Raw genomic sequence first — 24,429 nt, 5'->3', positions numbered from 1 at the left:
AAAGGAGCTGAAAAAACACAATGGGATGTAAACCTAAATAACTATCAATATCATATTTCCCATCCTTGCATACCACCTACATTATAAAAATAAGCACAACAGGACATATGACTGCGTGGCCTAATGGATAAGGCGTCTGACTTCGGATCAGAAGATTGAGGGTTCGAGTCTCTTCGTGGTCGGTTTTTGCCAATGGTCACACAACTCAGCTTTCCATTCAGAATGGAAGCAGGCTCTTCCAATACTCTTATAGCCATCATGTTCTCATTCCTAATTATTCATGAAGTGGAGTACATACTGCAGAGTCATTTAGATTGCATCTTCAGCCTAAAATCTTGTCCATGTTAGTGGCATTAAGAGGTGCTTCTATGTACACGCACTGAATATGTAATAGGGTTGCAGAATTTTGACTTGACAGAATGGGTTTTTAGCTTAAGGGTGTGTAGATGAAATGCAAGGTGTGTAAGTATGTGTTCATGGAGTGCTTCAAGTGTAAAATCTGTATGATTTGTGCAGTTAAAGTGCTAATTTTGCCTACGAGAAAGAAAAGTACTACAGAAGAATTATAAAGGATTGGCACATTGGCTGCCTTTGCTGATGACACAGTTGGCTAATTTGTAAAGCATTGGTCTATTAAGTTGCAGAGTGTGGTTGAACTTGGTTAGGAGACTTGGTGCCTGTTTCTGTGTCCTGCTGAAGACAAGGACGGCTTGATACCACTTTCAAAGCCCAGTTTATTGAGAAAAGCATCCAGGAAAGAAGAAGGGTTGAGTCGAAAGTGGTTCTCCTCCAATTTCTCTCCACTTGCTCGAAATGAAGAGCCTCCATTATAGCACAGAACAGAGTGTTAAAGTCGGGGATGGAAGAGGATGAAAATGGGAAGTTTACTTATGGAGAGAACTGAGAAATGTCCTGTGTGCAGACGATTGAATACATTTAAATAATGCCTCTAGAATGCAAGTGTTTATCTGTCCCTCAGTGGCCTAATGGATAAGGCACTGGCCTCTTAAACCAGGGATTGTGGGTTTGAGTCCCATCTGAGATGAAAACCAATATCCACTCTTACTTTTCCAGAACAATTTATATATTTATTACATGCTTCCGCTCAGAAGCTTATGAGGTATTAGGAACTTTCAAATGGTACCATTTTACTTCTGTACTCTTCAGGTTCATGTTGGTGTTCTGAAGCTACAAAGTAGATTTTTAAACACCTATCTTTGTCAGATGCAACTTTGACCCGGCAGAAGATATTCCTTTAGAAAAAATGATTTGAATTGGATTGGTGTAACTGTTGTTTCTAGAGGTGGTGACAGGCTTTCAGCTACTTGAATAGGGCAAGTCAGGATTCATGAAACATATACAACCTTTGAGCGTGTGTAAATTGGCATATCCAGAAAGGATCAGTTTGTACTACTGTCAAAACAGTTTCTCTCCACTTCTGGAAATATCCAGAGCTATGTAAAGCATACAACTGAGCTTTAATCTCATGAAGAAAGAGGTTTAAATGCAAAAAAGAAAACAAAAGCTTATAGTACTGGTGACATTCTCATTATATCGATTCTAAAAGAGTGCTTTAATTGAAATGAGCTGAAAAAACACAATGGGATGTAAACCTAAATAACTATCAATATCATATTTCCCATCCTTGTATACAACCATATTATAAAAATAAGCACAGCAGGACATATGACCGCGTGGCCTAATGGATAAGGCGTCTGACTTCGGATCAGAAGATTGAGGGTTCGAGTCCCTTCGTGGTTGGTTTTTGCCAATGGTCATACAACTCAGCTTTCCATTCAGAATGGAAGCAGGCTCTTCCAATACTCTTATAGCCATCATGTTCTCATTCCTAATTATTCATGAAGTGGAGTACATACTGCACAGTCATTTAGATTGCATCTTCAGCCTAAAATCGTGTCCATGTTAGTGGCATTAAGAAGTGCTTCATTGTACACGCACTGAATATGTAATAGGGTTGCAGAATTTTGACTTGACAGAATGGGTTTTTAGCTCAAGGGTGTGTAGATGAAATGCAAGGTGTGTAAGTATGTGTTCATGAAGTGCTTCAAGTGTAAAATCTGTATGATTTGTGCAGTTAAAGTGCTAATTTTGCCTACGAGAAAGAAAAGTAATACAGAAGAATTATAAAGGATTGGCACATTGGCTGCCTTTGCTGATGACACAGTTGGCTAATTTGTAATGCATTGGTCTATTAAGTTGCAGAGTGTGGTTGAACTTGGTTAGGAGACTTGGTGCCTGTTTCTGTGTCCTGCTGAAGACAAGGACGGCTTGATACCACTGTCAAAGCCCAGTTTATTGAGAAAAGCATCCAGGAAAGAAGAAGTGTTGAGTCGAAAGTGGTTCTCCTCCAATTTCTCTCCACTTGCTCGAAATGCAGAGCCTCCATTATAGCACAGAACAGAGTGTTAAAGTCGGGGATGGAAGAGGATGAAAATGGGAAGTTTACTTATGGAGAGAACTGAGAAATGTCCTGTGTGCAGACGATTGAATACATTTAAATAATGCCTCTAGAATGCAGGTGTTTATCTGTGCCTCAGTGGCCTAATGGATAAGGCACTGGCCTCCTAAGCCAGGGATTGTGGGTTCAAGTCCCATCTGAGGTGAAAACCAATATCCACTCTTACTTTTCCAGAAAAATTGATATATTTATTACATGCTTCCGCTCAGAATCTTATGAGGTATTAGGAACTTTGAAATGGTACCATTTTACTTCTGTACTCTTCAGGGTCATGTTGGTGTTCTGAAACTACAAAGTAGATTTTTAAACACCTATCTTTGTCAGATGCAACTTTGACCCGGCAGAAGATATTCCTTTGGAAAAAATTATTTGATTTGGATTGGTGTAACTGTTGTTTCTAGAGGTGGTGAGAGGCTTTCAGCTACTTGAATAGGGCAAGTCAGGATTCATGAACCGTATACAACCTTTGAGTGTGTGTAAATTGGCATATCCAGAAAGGAGCAGTTTGTACTACTGTCAAAACAGTTTCTCTCCACGTCTGGAAATATCCAGAGCTATGTCAAGCATACAACTGAGCTTTAATCTCATGAAGAAAGAGGTTTAAATGCAAAAAAGAAAACAAAAGCTAATCGTACTGGTGACATTCTCATTATATCGATTCCAAAAGAGTGCTTTAATTGAAAGGAGCTGAAAAAACACAATGGGATGTAAACCTAAATAACTATCAATATCATATTTCCCATCCTTGCATACCACCTACATTATAAAAATAAGCACAGCAGGACATATGACCGCGTGGCCTAATGGATAAGGCGTCAGACTTCAGATCAGAAGATTGAGGGTTCGAGTCCCTTCGTGGTCGGTTTTTGCCAATGGTCACACAACTCAGCTTTCCATTCAGAATGGAAGCAGGCTCTTCCAATACTCTTATAGCCATCATGTTCTCATTCCTAATTATTCATGAAGTGGAGTACATACTGCACAGTCATTTAGATTGCATCTTCAGCCTAAAATCTTGTCCATGTTAGTGGCATTAAGAAGTGCTTCTATGTACACGCACTGAATATGTAATAGGGTTGCAGAATTTTGACTTGACAGAATGGGTTTTTAGCTTAAGGGTGTGTAGATGAAATGCAAGGTGTGTAAGTATGTGTTCATGGAGTGCTTCAAGTGTAAAATCTGTATGATTTGTGCAGTTAAAGTGCTAATCTTGCCTACGAGAAAGAAAAGTACTACAGAAGAATTATAAAGGATTGGCACATTAGCTGCCTTTGCTGATGACACAGTTGGCTAATTTGTAATGCATTGGTCTATTAAGTTGCAGAGTGTGGTTGAACTTGGTTAGGAGACTTGGTGCCTGTTTCTGTGTCCTGCTGAAGACAAGGACGGCTTGATACCACTGTCAAAGCCCAGTTTATTGAGAAAAGCATCCAGGAAAGAAGAAGTGTTGAGTCGAAAGTGGTACTCCTCCAATTTCTCTCCACTTGCTCGAAATGCAGAGCCTCCATTATAGCACAGAACAGAGTGTTAAAGTCGGGGATGGAAGAGTATGAAAATGGGAAGTTCACTTATGGAGACAACTGAGAAATGTCCTGTGTGCAGACACCAGTGTTTGACGATTGAATACATTTAAATAATGCCTCTAGACTGCAGTGTTTATCTGTCCCTCAGTGGCCTAATGGATAAGGCACTGACCTCCTAAGCCAGGGATAGTGGGTTCGAGTCCCATCTGAGATAAAAACCAATATCCAGTCTTACTTTTTTCCAGAAAAATGTATATATTTATTACATGCTTCCGCTCAGAAGCTTATGAGGTATTAGGAACTTTGAAATGGTACCATTTTACTTCTGTACTCTTCAGGGTCATGTTGGTGTTCTGAAACTACAAAGGAGATTTTTAAACACCTATCTTTGTCAGATGCAACTTTGACCCGGCAGAAGATATTCCTTTGTAAAAAATTATTTGAATTGGATTGGTGTAACTGTTGTTTCTAGAGGTGGTGACAGGCTTTCAGCTACTTGAATAGGGCAAGTCAGGATTCATGAAACATATACAACCTTTGAGCGTGTGTAAATTGGCATATCCAGAAAGGAGCAGTTTGTACTACTGTCAAAACAGTTTCTCTCCACTTCTGGAAATATCCAGAGCTATGTAAAGCATACAACTGAGCTTTAATCTCATGAAGAAAGAGGTTTAAATGCAAAAAAGAAAACAAAAGCTTATCGTACTGGTGACATTCTCATTATATAGATTCCAAAAGAGTGCTTTAATTGAAAGGAGCTGAAAAAACACAATGGAATGTAAACCTAAAAAACTATCAATATCATATTTCCCCTCCTTGCATACAACCTAAATTATAAAAATAAGCACAGCAGGACATATGACCGCGTGGCCTAATGGATAAGGCGTCTGACTTCGGATCAGAAGATTGAGGGTTCGAGTCCCTTCGTGCTCGGATTTTGCCAATGGTCACACAACTCAGCTTTCCATTCAGAATGGAAGCAGGCTCTTCCAATACTCTTATAGCCATCATGTTCTCATTCCTAATTATTCATGAAGTGGAGTACATACTGCACAGTCATTTAGATTGCATATTCAGCCTAAAATCTTGTCCATGTTAGTGGCATTAAGAAGTGCTTCTATGTACACGCACTGAATATGTAATAGGTTGCAGAATTTTGACTTGACAGAATGGGTTTTTAGCTTAAGGGTGTGTAGATGAAATGCAAGGTGTGTAAGTATGTGTTCATGGAGTGCTTCAAGTGTAAAATCTGTATGATTTGTGCAGTTAAAGTGCTAATTTTGCCTACGAGAAAGAAAAGTACTACAGAAGAATTATAAAGGATTGGCACATTGGCTGCCTTTGCTGATGACACAGTTGGCTAATTTGTAATGCATTGGTCTATTAAGTTGCAGAGTGTGGTTGAACTTGGTTAGGAGACTTGGTGCCTGTTTCTGTGTCCTGCTGAAGACAAGGACGGCTTGATACCACTGTCAAAGCCCAGTTTATTGAGAAAAGCATCCAGGAAAGAAGAAGTGTTGAGTCGAAAGTGGTTCTCCTCCAATTTCTCTCCACTTGCTCGAAATGCAGAGCCTCCATTATAGCACAGAACAGAGTGTTAAAGTCGGGGATGGAAGAGGATGAAAATGGGAAGTTTACTTATGGAGAGAACTGAGAAATGTCCTGTGTGCAGACACCAGTGTTTGACGATTGAATACATTTAAATAATGCCTCTAGACCGCAGTGTTTATCTGTCCCTCAGTGGCCTAATGGATAAGGTACTGGCCTCCTAAGCCAGGGATTGTGGGTTCGAGTCCCATCTGAGATGAAAACCCATATCCACTCTTACTTTTCCAGAAAAATTTATATATTTATTACATGCTTCCGCTCAGAAGCTTATGAGGTATTAGGAACTTTCAAATGGTACCATTTTACTTCTGTACTCTTCAGGGTCATGTTGGTGTTCTGAAGCTACAAAGTAGATTTTTAAACACCTATCTTTGTCAGATGCAACTTTGACCCGGCTGAAGATATTCCTTTGGAAAAAATGATTTGAATTGGATTGGTGTAACTGTTGTTTCTAGAGGTGGTGACAGGCTTTCAGCTACTTGAATAGGGCAAGTCAGGATTCATGAAACATATACAACCTTTGAGCGTGTGTAAATTGGCATATCCAGAAAGGAGCAGTTTGTACTACTATCAAAACAGTTTCTCTCCACTTCTGGAAATATCCAGAGCTATGTGAAGCATACAACTGAGCTTTAATCTCATGAAGAAAGAGGTTTAAATGCAAAAAAGAAAACAAAAGCTTATCGTACTGGTGACATTCTCATTATATCGATTCCAAAAGAGTGCTTTAATTGAAAGGAGCTGAAAAAACACAATGGGATGTAAACCTAAATAACTATCAATATCATATTTCCCATCCTTGCATACCACCTACATTATAAAAATAAGCACAACATGACATATGACTGCGTGGCCTAATGGATAAGGCGTCTGACTTCGGATCAGAAGATTGAGGGTTCGAGTCTCTTCGTGGTCGGTTTTTGCCAATGGTCACACAACTCAGCTTTCCATTCAGAATGGAAGCAGGCTCTTCCAATACTCTTATAGCCATCATGTTCTCATTCCTAATTATTCATGAAGTGGAGTACATACTGCAGAGTCATTTAGATTGCATCTTCAGCCTAAAATCTTGTCCATGTTAGTGGCATTAAGAGGTGCTTCTATGTACACGCACTGAATATGTAATAGGGTTGCAGAATTTTGACTTGACAGAATGGGTTTTTAGCTTAAGGGTGTGTAGATGAAATGAAAGGTGTGTAAGTATGTGTTCATGGAGTGCTCCAAGTGTAAAATCTGTATGATTTGTGCAGTTAAAGTGCTAATTTTGCCTACGAGAAAGAAAAGTACTACAGAAGAATTATAAAGGATTGGCACATTGGCTGCCTTTGCTGATGACACAGTTGGCTAATTTGTAAAGCATTGGTCTATTAAGTTGCAGAGTGTGGTTGAACTTGGTTAGGAGACTTGGTGCCTGTTTCTGTGTCCTGCTGAAGACAAGGACGGCTTGATACCACTTTCAAAGCCCAGTTTATTGAGAGAAGCATCCAGGAAAGAAGAAGGGTTGAGTCAAAAGTGGTTCTCCTCCAATTTCTCTCCACTTGCTCGAAATGAAGAGCCTCCATTATAGCACAGAACAGAGTGTTAAAGTCGGGGATGGAAGAGGATGAAAATGGGAAGTTTACTTATGGAGAGAACTGAGAAATGTCCTGTGTGCAGACGATTGAATACATTTAAATAATGCCTCTAGAATGCAAGTGTTTATCTGTCCCTCAGTGGCCTAATGGATAAGGTACTGGCCTCCTAAGCCAGGGATTGTGGGGTCGAGTCCCATCTGAGATGAAAACCAATATCCACTCTTACTTTTCCAGAAAAATTTATATATTTATTACATGCTTCCGCTCAGAAGCTTATGAGGTATTAGGAACTTTCAAATGGTACCATTTTACTTCTGTACTCTTCAGGGTCATGTTGGTGTTCTGAAGCTACAAAGTAGATTTTTAAACACCTATCTTTGTCAGATGCAACTTTGACCCGGCAGAAGATATTCCTTTAGAAAAAATGATTTGAATTGGATTGGTGTAACTGTTGTTTCTAGAGGTGGTGACAGGCTTTCAGCTACTTGAATAGGGCAAGTCAGGATTCATGAAACATATACAACCTTTGAGCGTGTGTAAATTGGCATATCCAGAAAGGATCAGTTTGTACTACTGTCAAAACAGTTTCTCTCCACTTCTGGAAATATCCAGAGCTATGTAAAGCATACAACTGAGCTTTAATCTCATGAAGAAAGAGGTGTACATGCAAAAAAGAAAACAAAAGCTTATCGTACTGGTGACATTCTCATTATATCGATTCCAAAAGAGTGCTTTAATTGAAAGGAGCTGAAAAAACACAATGGGATGTAAACCTAAATAACTATCAATATCATATTTCCCATCCTTGCATACAACCAAAATTATAAAAATAAGCACAGCAGGACATATGACCGCGTGGCTTAATGGATAAGGCGTCTGACTTCGGATCAGAAGATTGAGGGTTCGAGTCCCTTCGTGGTCGGTTTTTGCCAATGGTCATACAACTCAGCTTTCCATTCAGAATGGAAGCAGGCTCTTCCAATACTCTTATAGCCATCATGTTCTCATTCCTAATTATTCATGAAGTGGAGTACATACTGCACAGTCATTTAGATTGCATATTCAGCCTAAAATCTTGTCCATGTTAGTGGCATTAAGAAGTGCTTCTATGTACACGCACTGAATATGTAATCGGTTGCAGAATTTTGACTTGACAGAATGGGTTTTTAGCTTAAGGGTGTGTAGATGAAATGCAAGGTGTGTAAGTATGTGTTCATGGAGTGCTTCAAGTGTAAAATCTGTATGATTTTTGCAGTTAAAGTGATAATTTTGCCTACGAGAAAGAAAAGTACTACAGAAGAATTATAAAGGATTGGCACATTGGCTGCCTTTGCTGATGACACAGTTGGCTAATTTGTAATGCATTGGTCTATTAAGTTGCAGAGTGTGGTTGAACTTGGTTAGGAGACTTGGTGCCTGTTTCTGTGTCCTGCTGATGACAAGGACGGCTTGATACCACTGTCAAAGCCCAGTTTATTGAGAAAAGCATCCAGGAAAGAAGAAGTGTTGAGTCGAAAGTGGTTCTCCTCCAATTTCTCTCCACTTGCTCGAAATGCAGAGCCTCCATTATAGCACAGAACAGAGTGTTAAAGTCGGGGATGGAAGAGGATGAAAATGGGAAGTTTACTTATGGAGAGAACTGAGAAATGTCCTGTGTGCAGACACCAGTGTTTGACGATTGAATTCATTTAAATAATGCCTCTAGACTGCAGTGTTCATCTGTCCCTCAGTGGCCTAATGGATAAGGCACTGGCCTCCTAAGCCAGGGATTGTGGGGTCGAGTCCCATCTGAGATGAAAACCAATATCCACTCTTACTTTTCCAGAAAAATTTATATATTTATTACATGCTTCCGCTCAGGAGCTTATGAGGTATTAGGAACTTTCAAATGGTACCATTTTACTTCTGTACTCTTCAGGGTCATGTTGGTGTTCTGAAGCTACAAAGTAGATTTTTAAACACCTATCTTTGTCAGATGCAACTTTGACCCGGCTGAAGATATTCCTTTGGAAAAAATGATTTGAATTGGATTGGTGTAACTGTTGTTTCTAGAGGTGGTGACAGGCTTTCAGCTACTTGAATAGGGCAAGTCAGGATTCATGAAACATATACAACCTTTGAGCGTGTGTAAATTGGCATATCCAGAAAGGAGCAGTTTGTACTACTGTCAAAACAGTTTCTCTCCACTTCTGGAAATATCCAGAGCTATGTAAAGCATACAACTGAGCTTTAATCTCATGAAGAAAGAGGTTTAAATGCAAAAAAGAAAACAAAAGCTTATAGTACTGGTGACATTCTCATTATATCGATTCCAAAAGAGTGCTTTAATTGAAAGGAGCTGAAAAAACACAATGGGATGTAAACCTAAATAACTATCAATATCATATTTCCCATCCTTGCATACCACCTACATTATAAAAATAAGCACAGCAGGACATATGACCGCGTGGCCTAATGGATAAGGCATCTGATTCGGATCAGAAGATTGACGGTTCGAGTCCCTTCGTGGTCGGTTTTTGCCAATGGTCACACAACTCAGTTTTCCATTCAGAATGGAAGCAGGCTCTTCCAATACTCTTATAGCCATCATGTTCTCATTCCTAATTATTCATGAAGTGGAGTACATACTGCACAGTCATTTAGATTGCATCTTCAGCCTAAAATCTTGTCCATGTTAGAGGCATTAAGAAGTGCTTCTATGTACACGCACTGAATATGTAATAGGTTGCAGAATTTTGACTTGACAGAATGGGTTTTTAGCTTAAGGGTGTTTAGATGAAATGCAAGGTGTGTAAGTATGTGTTCATGGAGTGCTTCAAGTGTAAAATCTGTATGATTTGTGCAGTTAAAGTGCTAATTTTGCCTACGAGAAAGAAAAGTACTACAGAAGAATTATAAAGGATTGGCACATTGGCTGCCTTTGCTGATGACACAGTTGGCTAATTTGTAAAGCATTGGTCTATTAAGTTGCAGAGTGTGGTTGAACATGGTTAGGAGACTTGGTGCCTGTTTCTGTGTCCTGCTGAAGACAAGGACGGCTTGATACCACTGTCAAAGCCCAGTTTATTGAGAAAAGCATCCAGGAAAGAAGAAGTGTTGAGTCGAAAGTGGTTCTCCTCCAATTTCTCTCCACTTGCTCGAAATGCAGAGCCTCCATTATAGCACAGAACAGAGTGTTAAAGTCGGGGATGGAAGAGGATGAAAATGGGAAGATTACTTCTGGAGAGAACTGAGAAATGTCCTGTGTGCAGACACCAGTGTTTGACGGTTGATTACATTTAAATAATGCCTCTAGACTGCAGTGGTTATCTGTCCCTCAGTGGCCTAATGGATAAGGCACTGGCCTCCTAAGCCAGGGATTTTGGGTTTGAGTCCCATCTGAGATGAAAACTAATATCCGCTCTTACTTTTCCAGAAAAATTTATATATTTATTACATGCTTCCGCTCAGAAGCTTATGAGGTATTAGGAACTTTGAAATGGTATCATTTTACTTCTGTACTCTTCAGCGTCATATTGGTGTTCTGAAGCTACAAAGTAGATTTTTAAACACCTATCTTTGTCAGATGCAACTTTGACCCGGCTGAAGATATTCCTTTGGAAAAAATGATTTGAATTGGATTGGTGTAACTGTTGTTTCTAGAGGTGGTGACAGGCTTTCAGCTACTTGAATAGGGCAAGTCAGGATTCATGAAACATATACAACCTTTGAGCATGTATAAATTGGCATATCCAGAAAGGAGCAGTTTGTACTACTGTCAAAACAGTTTCTCTCCACTTCTGGAAATATCCAGAGCTATGTAAAGCATACAACTGAGCTTTAATCTCATGAAGAAAGAGGTTTAAATGCAAAAAAGAAAACAAAAGCTTATCGTACTGGTGACATTCTCATTATATCGATTCCAAAAGAGTGCTTTAATTGAAAGGAGCTGAAAAAACACAATGGGATGTAAACCTAAATAACTATCAATATCATATTTCCCATCCTTGCATACCACCTACATTATAAAAATAAGCACAACAGGACATATGACTGCGTGGCCTAATGGATAAGGCGTCTGACTTCGGATCAGAAGATTGAGGGTTCGAGTCTCTTCGTGGTCGGTTTTTGCCAATGGTCACACAACTCAGCTTTCCATTCAGAATGGAAGCAGGCTCTTCCAATACTCTTATAGCCATCATGTTCTCATTCCTAATTATTCATGAAGTGGAGTATATACTGCACAGTCATTTAGATTGCATCTTCAGCCTAAAATCTTGTCCATGTTAGTGGCATTAAGAAGTGCTTCTATGTACACGCACTGAATATGTAATAGGGTCGCAGAATTTTGACTTGACAGAATGGGTTTTTAGCTTAAGGGTGTTTAGATGAAATGCAAGGTGTGTAAGTATATGTTCATGGAGTGCTTCAAGTGTAAAATCTGTATGATTTGTGCAGTTAAAGTGCTAATTTTGCCTACGAGAAAGAAAAGTACTACAGAAGAATTATAAAGGATTGGCACATTGGCTGCCTTTGCTGATGACACAGTTGGCTAATTTGTAAAGCATTGGTCTATTAAGTTGCAGAGTGTGGTTGAACTTGGTTAGGAGACTTGGTGCCTGTTTCTGTGTCCTGCTGAAGACAAGGACGGCTTGATACCACTGTCAAAGCGCAGTTTATTGAGAAAAGCATCCAGGAAAGAAGAAGTGTTGAGTCGAAAGTGGTTCTCCTCCAATTTCTCTCCACTTGCTCGAAATGAAGAGCCTCCATTATAGCACAGACAGAGTGTTAAAGTCGGGGATGGAAGAGGATGAAAGTGGGAAGTTTACTTATGGAGAGAACTGAGAAATGTCCTGTGTGCAGACGATTGAATACATTTAAATAATGCCTCTAGAATGCAAGTGTTTATCTGTGCCTCAGTGGCCTAATGGATAAGGCACTGGCCTCTTAAGCCAGGGATTGTGGGTTTGAGTCCCATCTGAGGTGAAAACCAATATCCACTATTACTTTTCCAGAAAAATTGATATATTTATTACATGCTTCCGCTCAGAAGCTTATGAGGTATTAGGAACTTTGAAATGGTACCATTTTACGTCTGTACTCTTCAGGGTCATGTTGGTGTTCTGGAACTACAAAGTAGATTTTTAAACACCTATCTTTGTCAGATGCAACTTTGACCCGGCAGAAGATATTCGTTTGGAAAAAATTATTTGAATTGGATTGGTGTAACTGTTGTTTCTAGAGGTGGTGACAGGCTTTCAGCTACTTGAATAGGGCAAGTCAGGATTCATGAAACATATACAACCTTTGAGCGTGTGTAAATTGGCATATCCAGAAAGGAGCAGTTTCTACTACTGTCAAAACAGTTTCTCTCCACTTCTGGAAATATCCAGAGCTATGTAAAGCATACAACTGAGCTTTAATCTCATGAAGAAAGAGATTTAAATGCAAAAAAGAAAACAAAAGCTTATAGTACTGGTGACAGTCTCATTATATCGATTCCAAAAGAGTGCTTTATTTGAAAGGAGCTGAAAAAACACAATGGGATGTAAACCTAAATAACTATCAATATCATATTTCCCATCCTTGCATACCACCTACATTATAAAAATAAGCACAGCAGGACATATGACGGCGTGGCCTAATGGATAAGGCGTCTGACTTCGGATCAGAAGATTGAGGGTTCGAGTCCCTTCGTGGTCGGATTTTGCCAATGGTCACACAACTCAGCTTTCCATTCAGAATGGAAGCAGGCTCTTCCAATACTCTTATAGCCATCATGTTCTCATTCCTAATTATTCATGAAGTGGAGTACATACTGCACAGTCATTTAGATTGCATCTTCAGCCTAAAATCTTGTCCATGTTAGTGGCATTAAGAAGTGCTTCTATGTACATGCACTGAATATGTAATAGGTTGCAGAATTTTGACTTGACAGAATGGGTTTTTAGCTTAAGGGTGTGTAGATGAAATGCAAGGTGTGTAAGTATGTGTTCATGGAGTGCTTCAAGTGTAAAATCCGTATGATTTGTGCAGTTAAAGTGCTAATTTTGCCTACGAGAAAGAAAAGTACTACAGAAGAATTATAAAGGATTGGCACATTGGCTGCCTTTGCTGATGACACAGTTGGCTAATTTGTAATGCATTGGTCTATTAAGTTGCAGAGTGTGGCTGAACTTGGTTAGGAGACTTGGTGCCTGTTTCTGTGTACTGCTGAAGACAAGGATGGCTTGATACCACTGTCAAAGCCCAGTTTATTGAGAAAAGCATCCAGGAAAGAAGAAGTGTTGAGTCGAAAGTGGTTCTCCTCCAATTTCTCTCCACTTGCTCGAAATGCAGAGCCTCCATTATAGCACAGAACAGAGTGTTAAAGTCGGGGATGGAAGAGAATGAAAATGGGAAGTTTACTTATGGAGAGAACTGAGAAATGTCCTGTGTGTAGACGATTGAATACATTTAAATAATGCCTCTAGAATGCAAGTGTTTATCTGTGCCTCAGTGGCCTAATGGATAAGGCACTGGCCTCCTAAGCCAGGGATTGTGGGTTCAAGTCCCATCTGAGGTGAAAACCAATATCCACTCTTACTTTTCCAGAAAAATTGATATATTTATTACATGCTTCCGCTCAGAAGCTTATGAGGTATTAGGAACTTTGAAATGGTACCATTTTACTTCTGTACTCTTCAGGGTCATGTTGGTGTTCTGGAACTACAAAGTAGATTTTTAAACACCTATCTTTGTCAGATGCAACTTTGACCCGGCAGAAGATATTCCTTTGGAAAAAATGATTTGAGTTGGATTGGTGTAACTGTTGTTTCTAGAGGTGGTGAGAGGCTTTCAGCTACTTGAATAGGGCAAGTCAGGATTCATGAAACGTATACAACCTTTGAGTGTGTGTAAATTGGCATATCCAGAAAGGAGCAGTTTGTACTACTGTCAAAACAGTTTCTCTCCACGTCTGGAAATATCCAGAGCTATGTCAAGCGTACAACTGAGCTTTAATCTCATGAAGAAAGAGGTTTAAATGCAAAAAAGAAAACAAAAGCTAATCGTACTGGTGACATTCTCATTATATCGATTCCAAAAGAGTGCTTTAATTGAAAGGAGCTGAAAAAACACAATGGGATGTAAACCTAAATAACTATCAATATCATATTTCCCATCCTTGCATACCACCTACATTATAAAAATAAGCACAGCAGGACATATGACCGCGTGGCCTAATGGATAAGGCGTCTGACTTCAGATCAGAAGATTGAGGGTTCGAGTCCCTTCGTGGTCGGTTTTTGCCAATGGTCACACAACTCAGCTTTCCATTCAGAATGGAAGCAGGCTCTTCCAATACTCTTATAGCCATCATGTTCTCATTCCTAATTATTCATGAAGTGGAGTACATACTGCACAGTCATTTAGATTGCATCTTCAGCCTAAAATCTTGTCCATGTTAGTGGCATTAAGAAGTGCTTCTATGTACACGCAGTGAATATGTAATAGGGTTGCAGAATTTTGACTTGACAGAATGGGTTTTTAGCTTAAGGGTGTGTAGATGAAATGCAAGGTGTGTGTTCATGGAGTGCTTCAAGTGTAAAATCTGTATGATTTGTGCAGTTAAAGTGCTAATTTTGCCTACGAGAAAGAAAAGTACTACAGAAGAATTATAAAGGATTGGCACATTGGCTGCCTTTGCTGATGACACAGTTGGCTAATTTGTAAAGCATTGGTCTATTAAGTTGCAGAGTGTGGTTGAACTTGGTTGGGAGACTTGGTGCCTGTTTCTGTGTCCTGCTGAAGACAAGGACGGCTTGATACCACTGTCAAAGCCCAGTTTATTGAGAAAAGCATCCAGGAAAGAAGAAGTGTTGAGTCGAAAGTGGTTCTCCTCCAATTTCTCTCCACTTGCTCGAAATGCAGAGCCTCCATTATAGCACAGAACAGAGTGTTAAAGTCGGGGATGGAAGAGGATGAAAATGGGAAGTTTACTTATGGAGAGAACCGAGAAATGTCCTGTGTACAGACACCAGTGTTTGATGATTGAATACATTTAAATAATGCCTCTAGAGTGCAGTGTTTATCTGTCCCTCAGTGGCCTAATGGATAAGGCACTGGCCTCCTAAGCCAGGGATTTTGGGTTTGAGTCCCTTCTGAGGTGAAAACCAATATCCACTCTTACTTTTCCAGAAAAATTGATATATTTATTACATGCTTCCGCTCAGAAGCTTATGAGGTATTAGGAACTTTGAAATGGTACCACTTTACTTCTGTACTCTTCAGGGTCATGTTGGTGTTCTGGAACTACAAAGTAGATTTTTAAACACCTATCTTTGTCAGATGCAACTTTGACCCGGCAGAAGATATTCCTTTGGAAAAAATGATTTGAGTTGGATTGGTGTAACTGTTGTTTCTAGAGGTGGTGAGAGGCTTTCAGCTACTTGAATAGGGCAAGTCAGGATTCATGAAACGTATACAACCTTTGAGTGTGTGTAAATTGGCATATCCAGAAAGGAGCAGTTTGTACTACTGTCAAAACAGTTTCTCTCCACGTCTGGAAATATCCAGAGCTATGTCAAGCATACAACTGAGCTTTAATCTCATGAAGAAAGAGGTTTAAATGCAAAAAAGAAAACAAAAGCTTATCGTACTGGTGACATTCTCATTATATTGATTCCAAAAGAGTGCTTTAATTGAAAGGAGCTGAAAAAACACAATGGGATGTAAACCGAAATAACTATCAATATCATATTTCCCATCCTTGCATACCACCTACATTATAAAAATAAGCACAGCAAGACATAAGACCGCGTGGCCTAATGGATAAGGGGTCTGACTTCAGATCAGAAGATTGAGGGTTCGAGTCCCTTCGTGGTCGGTTTTTGCCAATGGTCACACAACTCAGCATTCCATTCAGAATGGAAGCAGGCTCTTCCAATACTCTAATAGCCATCATGTTCTCATTCCTAATTATTCATGAAGTGGAGTACATACTGCACAGTCATTTAGATTGCATCTTCAGCCTAAAATCTTGTCCATGTTAGTGGCATTAAGAAGTGCTTCTATGTACACGCACTGAATATGTAATAGGGTTGCAGAATTTTGACTTGACAGAATGGGTTTTTAGCTTAAGGGTGTGTAGATGAAATGCAAGGTGTGTGTTCATGGAGTGCTTCAAGTGTAAAATCTGTATGATTTGTGCAGTTAAAGTGCTAATTTTGCCTACGAGAAAGAAAAGTACTACAGAAGAATTATAAAGGATTGGCACATTGGCTGCCTTTGCTGATGACACAGTTGGCTAATTTGTAAAGCATTGGTCTATTAAGTTGCAGAGTGTGGTTGAACTTGGTTACGAGACTTGGTGCCTGTTTCTGTGTCCTGCTGAAGACAAGGACAGCTTGATACCACTGTCAAAGCCCAGTTTATTGAGAAAAGCATCCAGGAAAGAAGAAGTGTTGAGTCGAAAGTGGTTCTCCTCCAATTTCTCTCCACTTGCTCGGAATGCAGAGCCTCCATTATAGCACAGAACAGAGTGTTAAAGTAGGGGATGGAAGAGGATGAAAATGGGAAGTTTACTTATGGAGATAACTGAGAAATGTCCTGTGTACAGACACCAGTGTTTGATGATTGAATACATTTAAATAATGCCTCTAGACTGCAGAGTTTATCTGTCCCTCAGTGGCCTAATGGATAAGACACTGGCCTCTTAAGCCAGGGATTGTGGGTTTGAGTCCCATCTGAGATGAAAACCAATATCCACTCTTACTTTTCCAGAACAATTTATATATTTATGACATGCTTCCGCTCAGAAGCTTATGAGGTATTAGGAACTTTGAAATGGTACCATTTTACTTCTGTACTCTTCGGGGTCATGTTGGTGTTCTGAAACTACAAAGTAGATTTTTAAACACCTATCTTTGTCAGATGCAACTTTGACCCGGCAGAAGATATTCCTTTGGAAAAAATGATTTGAATTGGATTGGTGTAACTGTTGTTTCTAGAGGTGGTGACAGGCTTTCAGCCACTTGAATAGGGCAAGTCAGGATTCATGAAACATATACAACCTTTGAGCGTGTGTAAATTGGCATATCCAGAAAGGAGCAGTTTGTACTACTGTCAAAACAGTTTCTCTCCACTTCTGGAAATATCCAGAGCTATGTAAAGCATACAACTGAGCTTTAATCTCATGAAGAAAGAGGTTTAAATGCAAAAAAGAAAACAAAAGCTTATAGTACTGGTGACATTCTCATTATATCGATTCTAAAAGAGTGCTTTAATTGAAAGGAGCTGAAAAAACACAATGGGATGTAAACCTAAATAACTATGTTATGGTATTTATTCTTTTATATAGCGCTCGGCTACTCAAAAATTGTGTCCCGGCGCTTTATTGGAGAAAGGAAAGACTGCGACAGAATAACATAACACCAGATAAAAGAATAAACGGAGTGCCAGACAAAAGCTCACAGTAAACAGACTACTGAGTAAACAGCCAAGTTTTAAGTCCTTTTCTAAAAGCCAACAGGCTAGTGGCTCCCCGCAGAGCAAGCGGCAAAGAGTTCCACAGCTGTGGTGCCAGCAATCCAAAAGAGCGGCCTCCGAGGCGCGCTTTCTTTACACGTGGAACAACTGCCAAGTACAGGGATTCCGACCTCAGAGACCTGGTCGGTTGATAAAAGACCAGTCTCTTTTGGAGGTACTTAGCTCCCCCCTTGTGAAGAGCTTTAAAGGCCAGAGTCAGAGCCTTAAAGGCGATCCGCTTGCGGATGGGAAGCCAGTGCAAAGTTTTCAACAGGCCCGAGGCACTGGAACGCCTATTAAGACCATAAATTGCCCTTGCAGCGGCATTCTGCACCACTTGAAGCCGCTGCAGCAAGTACTCTGGGAGGCCCAGGTAAAGAATGTTGGAATAATCCAACCTGGACCCAATCAGAGCCTGGACTGTCAATGTCCTGTGTTCCTCGGAAAGCAGGGGAAGAAACCTCCGCAGCATCCTAAGGATGCCGAAGCAAGTGCCCGACACCCCCAGGATCTGGGATTTCAAGGTTAGCCTATTATCCATCTTGACCCCCAGATTCTTGGCAACCTGGGAGGAACAAGACGGAGGGAACATATTCATTGGCCACCAGGCCTGCCAGTCTGGCTCTGTGTCACACCCAAAGAAAAGTACCTCGGACTTATCGGAATTGCACTTGAGGCTGTTCAGATGGAACCATTGAAAAACAGCCCCAAGGCAATCCCGAATACTCTCCCCATCAAAGTCACCTCCTCTCTTACAAGAGAAGAGGAGCTGGGTGTCATCCGCGTAGGATACGATCTGGGCGCCATGAGACTCCACCAATGCCGCCAACGGGGTCATAATGATGTTGAAGAGGGTCGGGCTCAAGATAGAGCCCTGTGGGACCCCGACTCCCAGAGGCGGCATCACGGCGGAATCCGGCGGAGCCCAGATCGTTTGCCGGCGGCCTGCTAGAAAGGAAGAAAACCAGTCGAACACCGTCCCCCGTAGGCCTATCTCAGAGAGTCTGGCGAGAAGACCATCATGGGGAACGGTGTCGAACGCCGCCGACAAATCTAACATCACCAGCATGACTTTGCCCCCAGAGTCCAGAACCCCTTTAATGGTTTCTGAGACTTCAAGGAGCGCAGTCTCTGTGCTAAGATGGGGACGAAAGCCCGATTGGGTGGCATGCAGGATCTCGTTGGTTTCAAGGAAATTGGAAAGCACACCTTGAACGTGTTTTTCCAAAATCTTCGTGAGAGCCGGCAACAGAGAGATGGGCCTATAATTAACTGGGGCCTTCGGATCTAGGCCTGGCTTTTTAAGCAAGGGAATCACCATCGCCTGTTTCCAAGCTTGTGGGACCACTCCATGCTTCAGCGAAAGATTTAACAGCGGGTTGGCCAGTGGGTTAATCACCTCCGCAACTTTCGCTAAAAATTTAGCAGGGCATGGGTCAAGGGGTGAACCCGATTTTAAATTGCCCATTAGAGCTAAGGAGTCAGGAGAAGAAATCGGTGGAAACACACTCAGCGTCACACCTGGCCAGGCCTGCGGCGATATGGTGATATCCGGTATAATCTGGACCGTGGACACTGGTGCCAGGAACGACTCCTGAATGCGTTGGATCTTGCTCGTAAAGAACTCAGCAAGGTCCGTAGCCCAGGTACCTGATGGCTTTTCGTCCGAGGTGTTAGACCATGGGGACGTGAATTCTCTCACAATGGAGAAAATCTCCTTGCAGGAGTTAGAAACAGCTTCTATTCTCCTGGCTAGATATGCTTTTTTTTCCAGGCGAATGTCCCGGTAATAAGCCTTAACCACCGTTTTGTAGGTCCGCTTGGCAACAGTATCATATTGTGCCCGCCAGGCTCTTTCGGCTACCTTGCACTGCTGCCGCGTAGCCGACAGTGCAGCGGTGAACCAAGGCGCAGAGACCCTTTTCGGCGTCAGGCGAGATGTCAATTCCGGGGCAAGATCATTTAGCCTGTCAAAAAGCCAGTCCTGCAGGGTCTGCAGATCCCTGTCCAGATCACCGGAGAGGGGGCAAGGGTGGACCACTGCTGCCTGAGCCAGCATCTCTGGGGTTACTCGGTGATATGCCCTCTGGACACGACCCTGTTGTTGTGCCAGGATAGGCAATGATTTGACTATGCCCTTGATCACAATCAATATCATATTTCCCATCCTTGAATACCACCTACATTATAAAAATAAGCAAAGCAGGACATATGACCGTGTGGCCTAATGGATAAGGCGTCTGACTTCGGATCCGAAGATTGAGGGTTCGAGTCCCTTCGTGGTCGGTTTTTGCCAATGGTCACACAACTCAGCTTTCCATTCAGAATGGAAGCAGGCTCTTCCAATACTCTTATAGCCATCATGTTCTCATTCCTAATTATTCATGAAGTGGAGTACATACTGCACAGTCATTTAGATTGCATCTTCAGCCTAAAATCTTGTCCATGTTAGTGGCATTAAGAAGTGCTTCTATGTACACGCACTGAATATGTAATAGGGTTCCAGAATTTTGACTTGACAGAATGGGTTTTTAGCTTAAGGGTGTGTAGATGAAATGCAAGGTGTGTAAGTATGTGTTCATGGAGTGCTTCAAGTGTAAAAATCTGTATGATTTGTGCAGTTAAAGTGCTAATTTTGCCTACGAGAAAGAAAAGTACTACAGAAGAATTATAAAGGTTTTGCACATTGGCTGCCTTTGCTGATGACACAGTTGGCTAATTTGTAAAGCATTGGTCTATTAAGTTGCAGAGTGTGGTTGAACTTGGTTAGCAGACTTGGTGCCTGTTTCTGTGTCCTGCTGAAGACAAGGATGGCTTGATACCACTGTCAAAGCCCAGTTTATTGAGAAAAGCATCCAGGAAAGAAGAAGTGTTGAGTCGAAAGTGGTTCTCCTCCAATTTCTCTCCACTTGCGCGAAATGCAGAGCCTCCATTATAGCACAGAACAGAGTGTTAAAGTCGGGGATGGAAGAGGATGAAAATGGGAAGTTTACTTATGGAGAGAACTGAGAAATGTCCTGTGTGCAGACACCAGTGTTTGACGATTGAATACATTTAAATAATGCCTCTAGACTGCAAGTGTTTATCTGTGCCTCAGTGGCCTAATGGATAAGGCACTGGCCTCCTAAGCCAGGGATTGTGGGTTCGAGTCCCATCTGAGGTGAAAACCAATATCCACTCTTACTTTTCCGGAAAAATTGATATATTTATTACATGCTTCCGCTCAGAAGCTTATGTGGTATTAGGAACTTTGAAATGTTACCATTTTACTTCTGTACTCTTCAGAGTCATGTTGGTGTTCTGAAACTACAAAGTAGATTTTTAAACACCTATCTTTGTCAGATGCAACTTTGACCCGGCAGGAGATATTCCTTTGGAAAAAATGATTTGAATTGGATTGGTGTAACTGTTGTTTCTAGAGGTGGTGACAGGCTTTCAGCTACTTGAATAGGGCAAGGCAGGATTCATGAAACGTATACAACCTTTGAGCGTGTGTAAATTGGCATATCCAGAAAGGAGCAGTTTGTACTACTGTCAAAACAGTTTCTCTCCACTTCTGGAAATATCCAGAGCTATGTAAAGCATACAACTGAGCTTTAATCTCATGAAGAAAGAGGTTTAAATGCAAAAAAGAAAACAAAAGCTTATCGTACTGGTGACATTCTCATTATATAGATTCCAAAAGAGTGCTTTAATTGAAAGGAGCTGAAAAAACACAATGGGATGTAAACCTAAATAACTATCAATATCATATTTCCCATCCTTGCATACCACCTACATTATAAAAATAAGCACAGCAGGACATATGACCGCGTGGCCTAATGGATAAGGTGTCTGACTTCGGATCAGAAGATTGAGGGTTCGAGTCCCTTCGTGGTCGGTTTTTGCCAATGGACACACAACTCAGCTTTCCGTTCAGAATGGAAGCAGGGTCTTCCAATACTCTTATAGCCATCATGTTCTCATTCCTAATTATTCATGAAGTGGAGTACATACTGCACAGTCATTTAGATTGCATCTTCAGCCTAAAATCTTGTCCATGTTAGTGGCATTAAGAAGTGCTTCTATGTACACGCACTGAATGTGTAATAGGGTTGCAGAATTTTGACTTGACAGAATGGGTTTTTAGCTTAAGGGTGTGTAGATGAAATGCAAGGTGTGTAAGTATGTGTTCATGAAGTGCTTCAAGTGTAAAATCTGTATGATTTGTGCAGTTAAAGTGCTAATTTTGCCTACGAGAAAGAAAAGTACTACAGAAGAATTATAAAGGATTGGCACATTGGCTGCCTTTGCTGATGACTCAGTTGGCTAATTTGCAAAGCATTGGTATATTAAGTTGCAGAGTGTGGTTGAACTTGGTTAGGAGCCTGTTTCTGTGTCCTGCTGAAGACAAGGACGGCTTGATACCACTGTCAAAGCCCAGTTTATTGAGAAAAGCATCCAGGAAAGAAGAAGTGTTGAGTCGAAAGTGGTTCTCCTCCAATTTCTCTCCACTTGCTCGAAATGCAGAGCCTCCATTATAGCACAGAACAGAGTGTTAAAGTCGGGCATGGAAGAGGATGAAAATCAGAAGTTTACTTATAGAGAGAACTGAGAAATGTCCTGTGTGCAGACACCAGTGTTTGACGATTGAATACATTTAAATAATTCCTCTAGACTGCAAGTGTTTATCTGTACCTCAGTGGCCTAATGGATAAGGCACTAGCCTCCTAAGCCAGGGATTGTGGGTTCGAGTCCCATCTGAGGTGAAAACCAATATCCACTCTTACTTTTCCAGAAAAATTGATATATTTATTACATGCTTCCGCTCAGAAGCTTATGAGGTATTAGGAACTTTGAAATGGTACCATTTTACTTCTGTACTCTTCAGCGTCATGTTGGTGTTCTGAAACTACAAAGTAGATTTTTAAACACCTATCTTTGTCGGATACAACTTTGACCCATCAGAAGATATTCCTTTGGAAAAAATTATTTGAATTGGATTGGTGTAACTGTTGTTTCTAGAGGTGGTGACAGGCTTTCAGCTACTTGAATAGGGCAAGTCAGGATTCATGAAACGTATACAACCTTTGAGCGTGTGTAAATTGGCATATCCAGAAAGGAGCAGTTTGTACTACTGTCTAAACAGTTTCTCTACCCTTCTGGAAAAATCCAGAGCTATGTAAAGCATACAACTGAGCTTTAATCTCATGAAGAAAGAGGTTTAAATGCAAAAAAGAAAACAAAAGCTTATCGTACTGGTGACATTCTCATTATATAGATTCCAAAAGAGTGCTTTAATTGAAAGGAGCTGTAAAAACACAATGGGATGTAAACCTAAATAACTATCAATATCATATTTCCCATCCTTGCATACCACCTACATTATAAAAATAAGCACAGCAGGACATATGACCTCGTGGCCTAATGGATAAGGTGTCTGACTTCGGATCAGAAGATTGAGGGTTCGAGTCCCTTCGTGGTCGGTTTTTGCCAATGGTCACACAACTCAGCTTTCGATTCAGAATGGAAGCAGGCTCTTCCAATACTCTTATAGCCATCATGTTCTCATTCCTAATTATTCATGAAGTGGAGTACATACTGCACAGTCATTTAGATTGCATCTTCAGCCTAAAATCTTGTCCATGTTAGTGGCATTAAGAAGTGCTTCTATGTACACGCACTGAATATGTAATAGGGTTGCAGAATTTTGACTTGACAGAATGGGTTTTTAGCTTAAGGGTGTGTAGATGAAATGCAAGGTGTGTAAGTATGTGTTCATGGAGTGCTTCAAGTGTAAAAATCTGTATGATTTGTGCAGTTAACACCTTCGCTGCTAAGGCAATTCCCCTCCTGTGCTGGAAATTGCTATTTTACATTGTTTTATGACGAGCTGGGCTCGTCATCAGCACACGACCACTGTGCACCATGACGAGCCCAGCTCGTCATCAGCATCGAAAGGGTTAAAGTGCTAATTTTGCCTACGAGAAAGAAAAGTACTACAGAAGAATTATAAAGGTTTTGCACATTGGCTGCCTTTGCTGATGACACAGTTGGCTAATTTGTAAAGCATTGGTCTATTAAGTTGCAGAGTGTGGTTGAACTTGGTTAGCAGACTTGGTGCCTGTTTCTGTGTCCTGCTGAAGACAAGGATGGCTTGATACCACTGTCAAAGCCCAGTTTATTGAGAAAAGCATCCAGGAAAGAAGAAGTGTTGAGTCGAAAGTGGTTCTCCTCCAATTTCTCTCCACTTGCGCGAAATGCAGAGCCTCCATTGTAGCACAGAACAGAGTGTTAAAGTCGGGGATGGAAGAGGATGAAAATGGGAAGTTTACTTATGGAGAGAACTGAGAAATGTCCTGTGTGCAGACACCAGTGTTTGACGATTGAATACATTTAAATAATGCCTCTAGACTGCAAGTGTTTATCTGTGCCTCAGTGGCCTAATGGATAAGGCACTGGCCTCCTAAGCCAGGGATTGTGGGTTCGAGTCCCATCTGAGGTGAAAACCAATAACCACTCTTACTTTTCCGGAAAAATTGATATATTTATTACATGCTTCCGCTCAGAAGCTTATGTGGTATTAGGAACTTTGAAATGTTACCATTTTACTTCTGTACTCTTCAGAGTCATGTTGGTGTTCTGAAACTACAAAGTAGATTTTTAAACACCTATCTTTGTCAGATGCAACTTTGACCCGGCAGGAGATATTCCTTTGGAAAAAATGATTTGAATTGGATTGGTGTAACTGTTGTTTCTAGAGGTGGTGACAGGCTTTCAG

The 24,429-nt window shown here is 40.8% G+C and overlaps 14 non-coding genes across 14 annotated transcripts; all 14 read left to right on the top strand.

The window, feature by feature from the left end:
• Window positions 1–109: 109 nt before the first annotated feature.
• On the top strand, window positions 110–182 carry TRNAR-UCG (transfer RNA arginine (anticodon UCG)). The gene has a single exon. It is a non-coding gene; the product is annotated as a tRNA-Arg (tRNA).
• A 1,506-nt stretch (window positions 183–1,688) lies between these two features.
• TRNAR-UCG (transfer RNA arginine (anticodon UCG)) lies at window positions 1,689–1,761 on the top strand. Its single transcript has one exon. It is a non-coding gene; the product is annotated as a tRNA-Arg (tRNA).
• Window positions 1,762–2,551: 790 nt separating this feature from the next.
• On the top strand, window positions 2,552–2,624 carry TRNAR-CCU (transfer RNA arginine (anticodon CCU)). Its single transcript has one exon. It is a non-coding gene; the product is annotated as a tRNA-Arg (tRNA).
• Window positions 2,625–4,862: 2,238 nt separating this feature from the next.
• Window positions 4,863–4,935, top strand: TRNAR-UCG (transfer RNA arginine (anticodon UCG)). The gene has a single exon. It is a non-coding gene; the product is annotated as a tRNA-Arg (tRNA).
• A 1,518-nt stretch (window positions 4,936–6,453) lies between these two features.
• Window positions 6,454–6,526, top strand: TRNAR-UCG (transfer RNA arginine (anticodon UCG)). The gene has a single exon. It is a non-coding gene; the product is annotated as a tRNA-Arg (tRNA).
• Window positions 6,527–8,033: 1,507 nt separating this feature from the next.
• TRNAR-UCG (transfer RNA arginine (anticodon UCG)) lies at window positions 8,034–8,106 on the top strand. Its single transcript has one exon. It is a non-coding gene; the product is annotated as a tRNA-Arg (tRNA).
• A 3,108-nt stretch (window positions 8,107–11,214) lies between these two features.
• Window positions 11,215–11,287, top strand: TRNAR-UCG (transfer RNA arginine (anticodon UCG)). Its single transcript has one exon. It is a non-coding gene; the product is annotated as a tRNA-Arg (tRNA).
• Window positions 11,288–12,793: 1,506 nt separating this feature from the next.
• On the top strand, window positions 12,794–12,866 carry TRNAR-UCG (transfer RNA arginine (anticodon UCG)). The gene has a single exon. It is a non-coding gene; the product is annotated as a tRNA-Arg (tRNA).
• Window positions 12,867–13,655: 789 nt separating this feature from the next.
• TRNAR-CCU (transfer RNA arginine (anticodon CCU)) lies at window positions 13,656–13,728 on the top strand. Its single transcript has one exon. It is a non-coding gene; the product is annotated as a tRNA-Arg (tRNA).
• A 7,031-nt stretch (window positions 13,729–20,759) lies between these two features.
• TRNAR-CCU (transfer RNA arginine (anticodon CCU)) lies at window positions 20,760–20,832 on the top strand. The gene has a single exon. It is a non-coding gene; the product is annotated as a tRNA-Arg (tRNA).
• Window positions 20,833–21,476: 644 nt separating this feature from the next.
• Window positions 21,477–21,549, top strand: TRNAR-UCG (transfer RNA arginine (anticodon UCG)). Its single transcript has one exon. It is a non-coding gene; the product is annotated as a tRNA-Arg (tRNA).
• A 795-nt stretch (window positions 21,550–22,344) lies between these two features.
• Window positions 22,345–22,417, top strand: TRNAR-CCU (transfer RNA arginine (anticodon CCU)). Its single transcript has one exon. It is a non-coding gene; the product is annotated as a tRNA-Arg (tRNA).
• Window positions 22,418–23,061: 644 nt separating this feature from the next.
• Window positions 23,062–23,134, top strand: TRNAR-UCG (transfer RNA arginine (anticodon UCG)). The gene has a single exon. It is a non-coding gene; the product is annotated as a tRNA-Arg (tRNA).
• A 946-nt stretch (window positions 23,135–24,080) lies between these two features.
• On the top strand, window positions 24,081–24,153 carry TRNAR-CCU (transfer RNA arginine (anticodon CCU)). The gene has a single exon. It is a non-coding gene; the product is annotated as a tRNA-Arg (tRNA).
• Window positions 24,154–24,429: the final 276 nt, after the last annotated feature.

Source organism: Lissotriton vulgaris, chromosome 5 (assembly GCF_964263255.1).
Source record: "Lissotriton vulgaris chromosome 5, aLisVul1.2, whole genome shotgun sequence".
Taxonomy (NCBI): Eukaryota; Metazoa; Chordata; class Amphibia; order Caudata; family Salamandridae; genus Lissotriton; species Lissotriton vulgaris.
The sequence above is the reverse complement of the archived record's forward strand: the minus strand, read 5'-3'. Positions and strand labels throughout refer to the sequence as shown.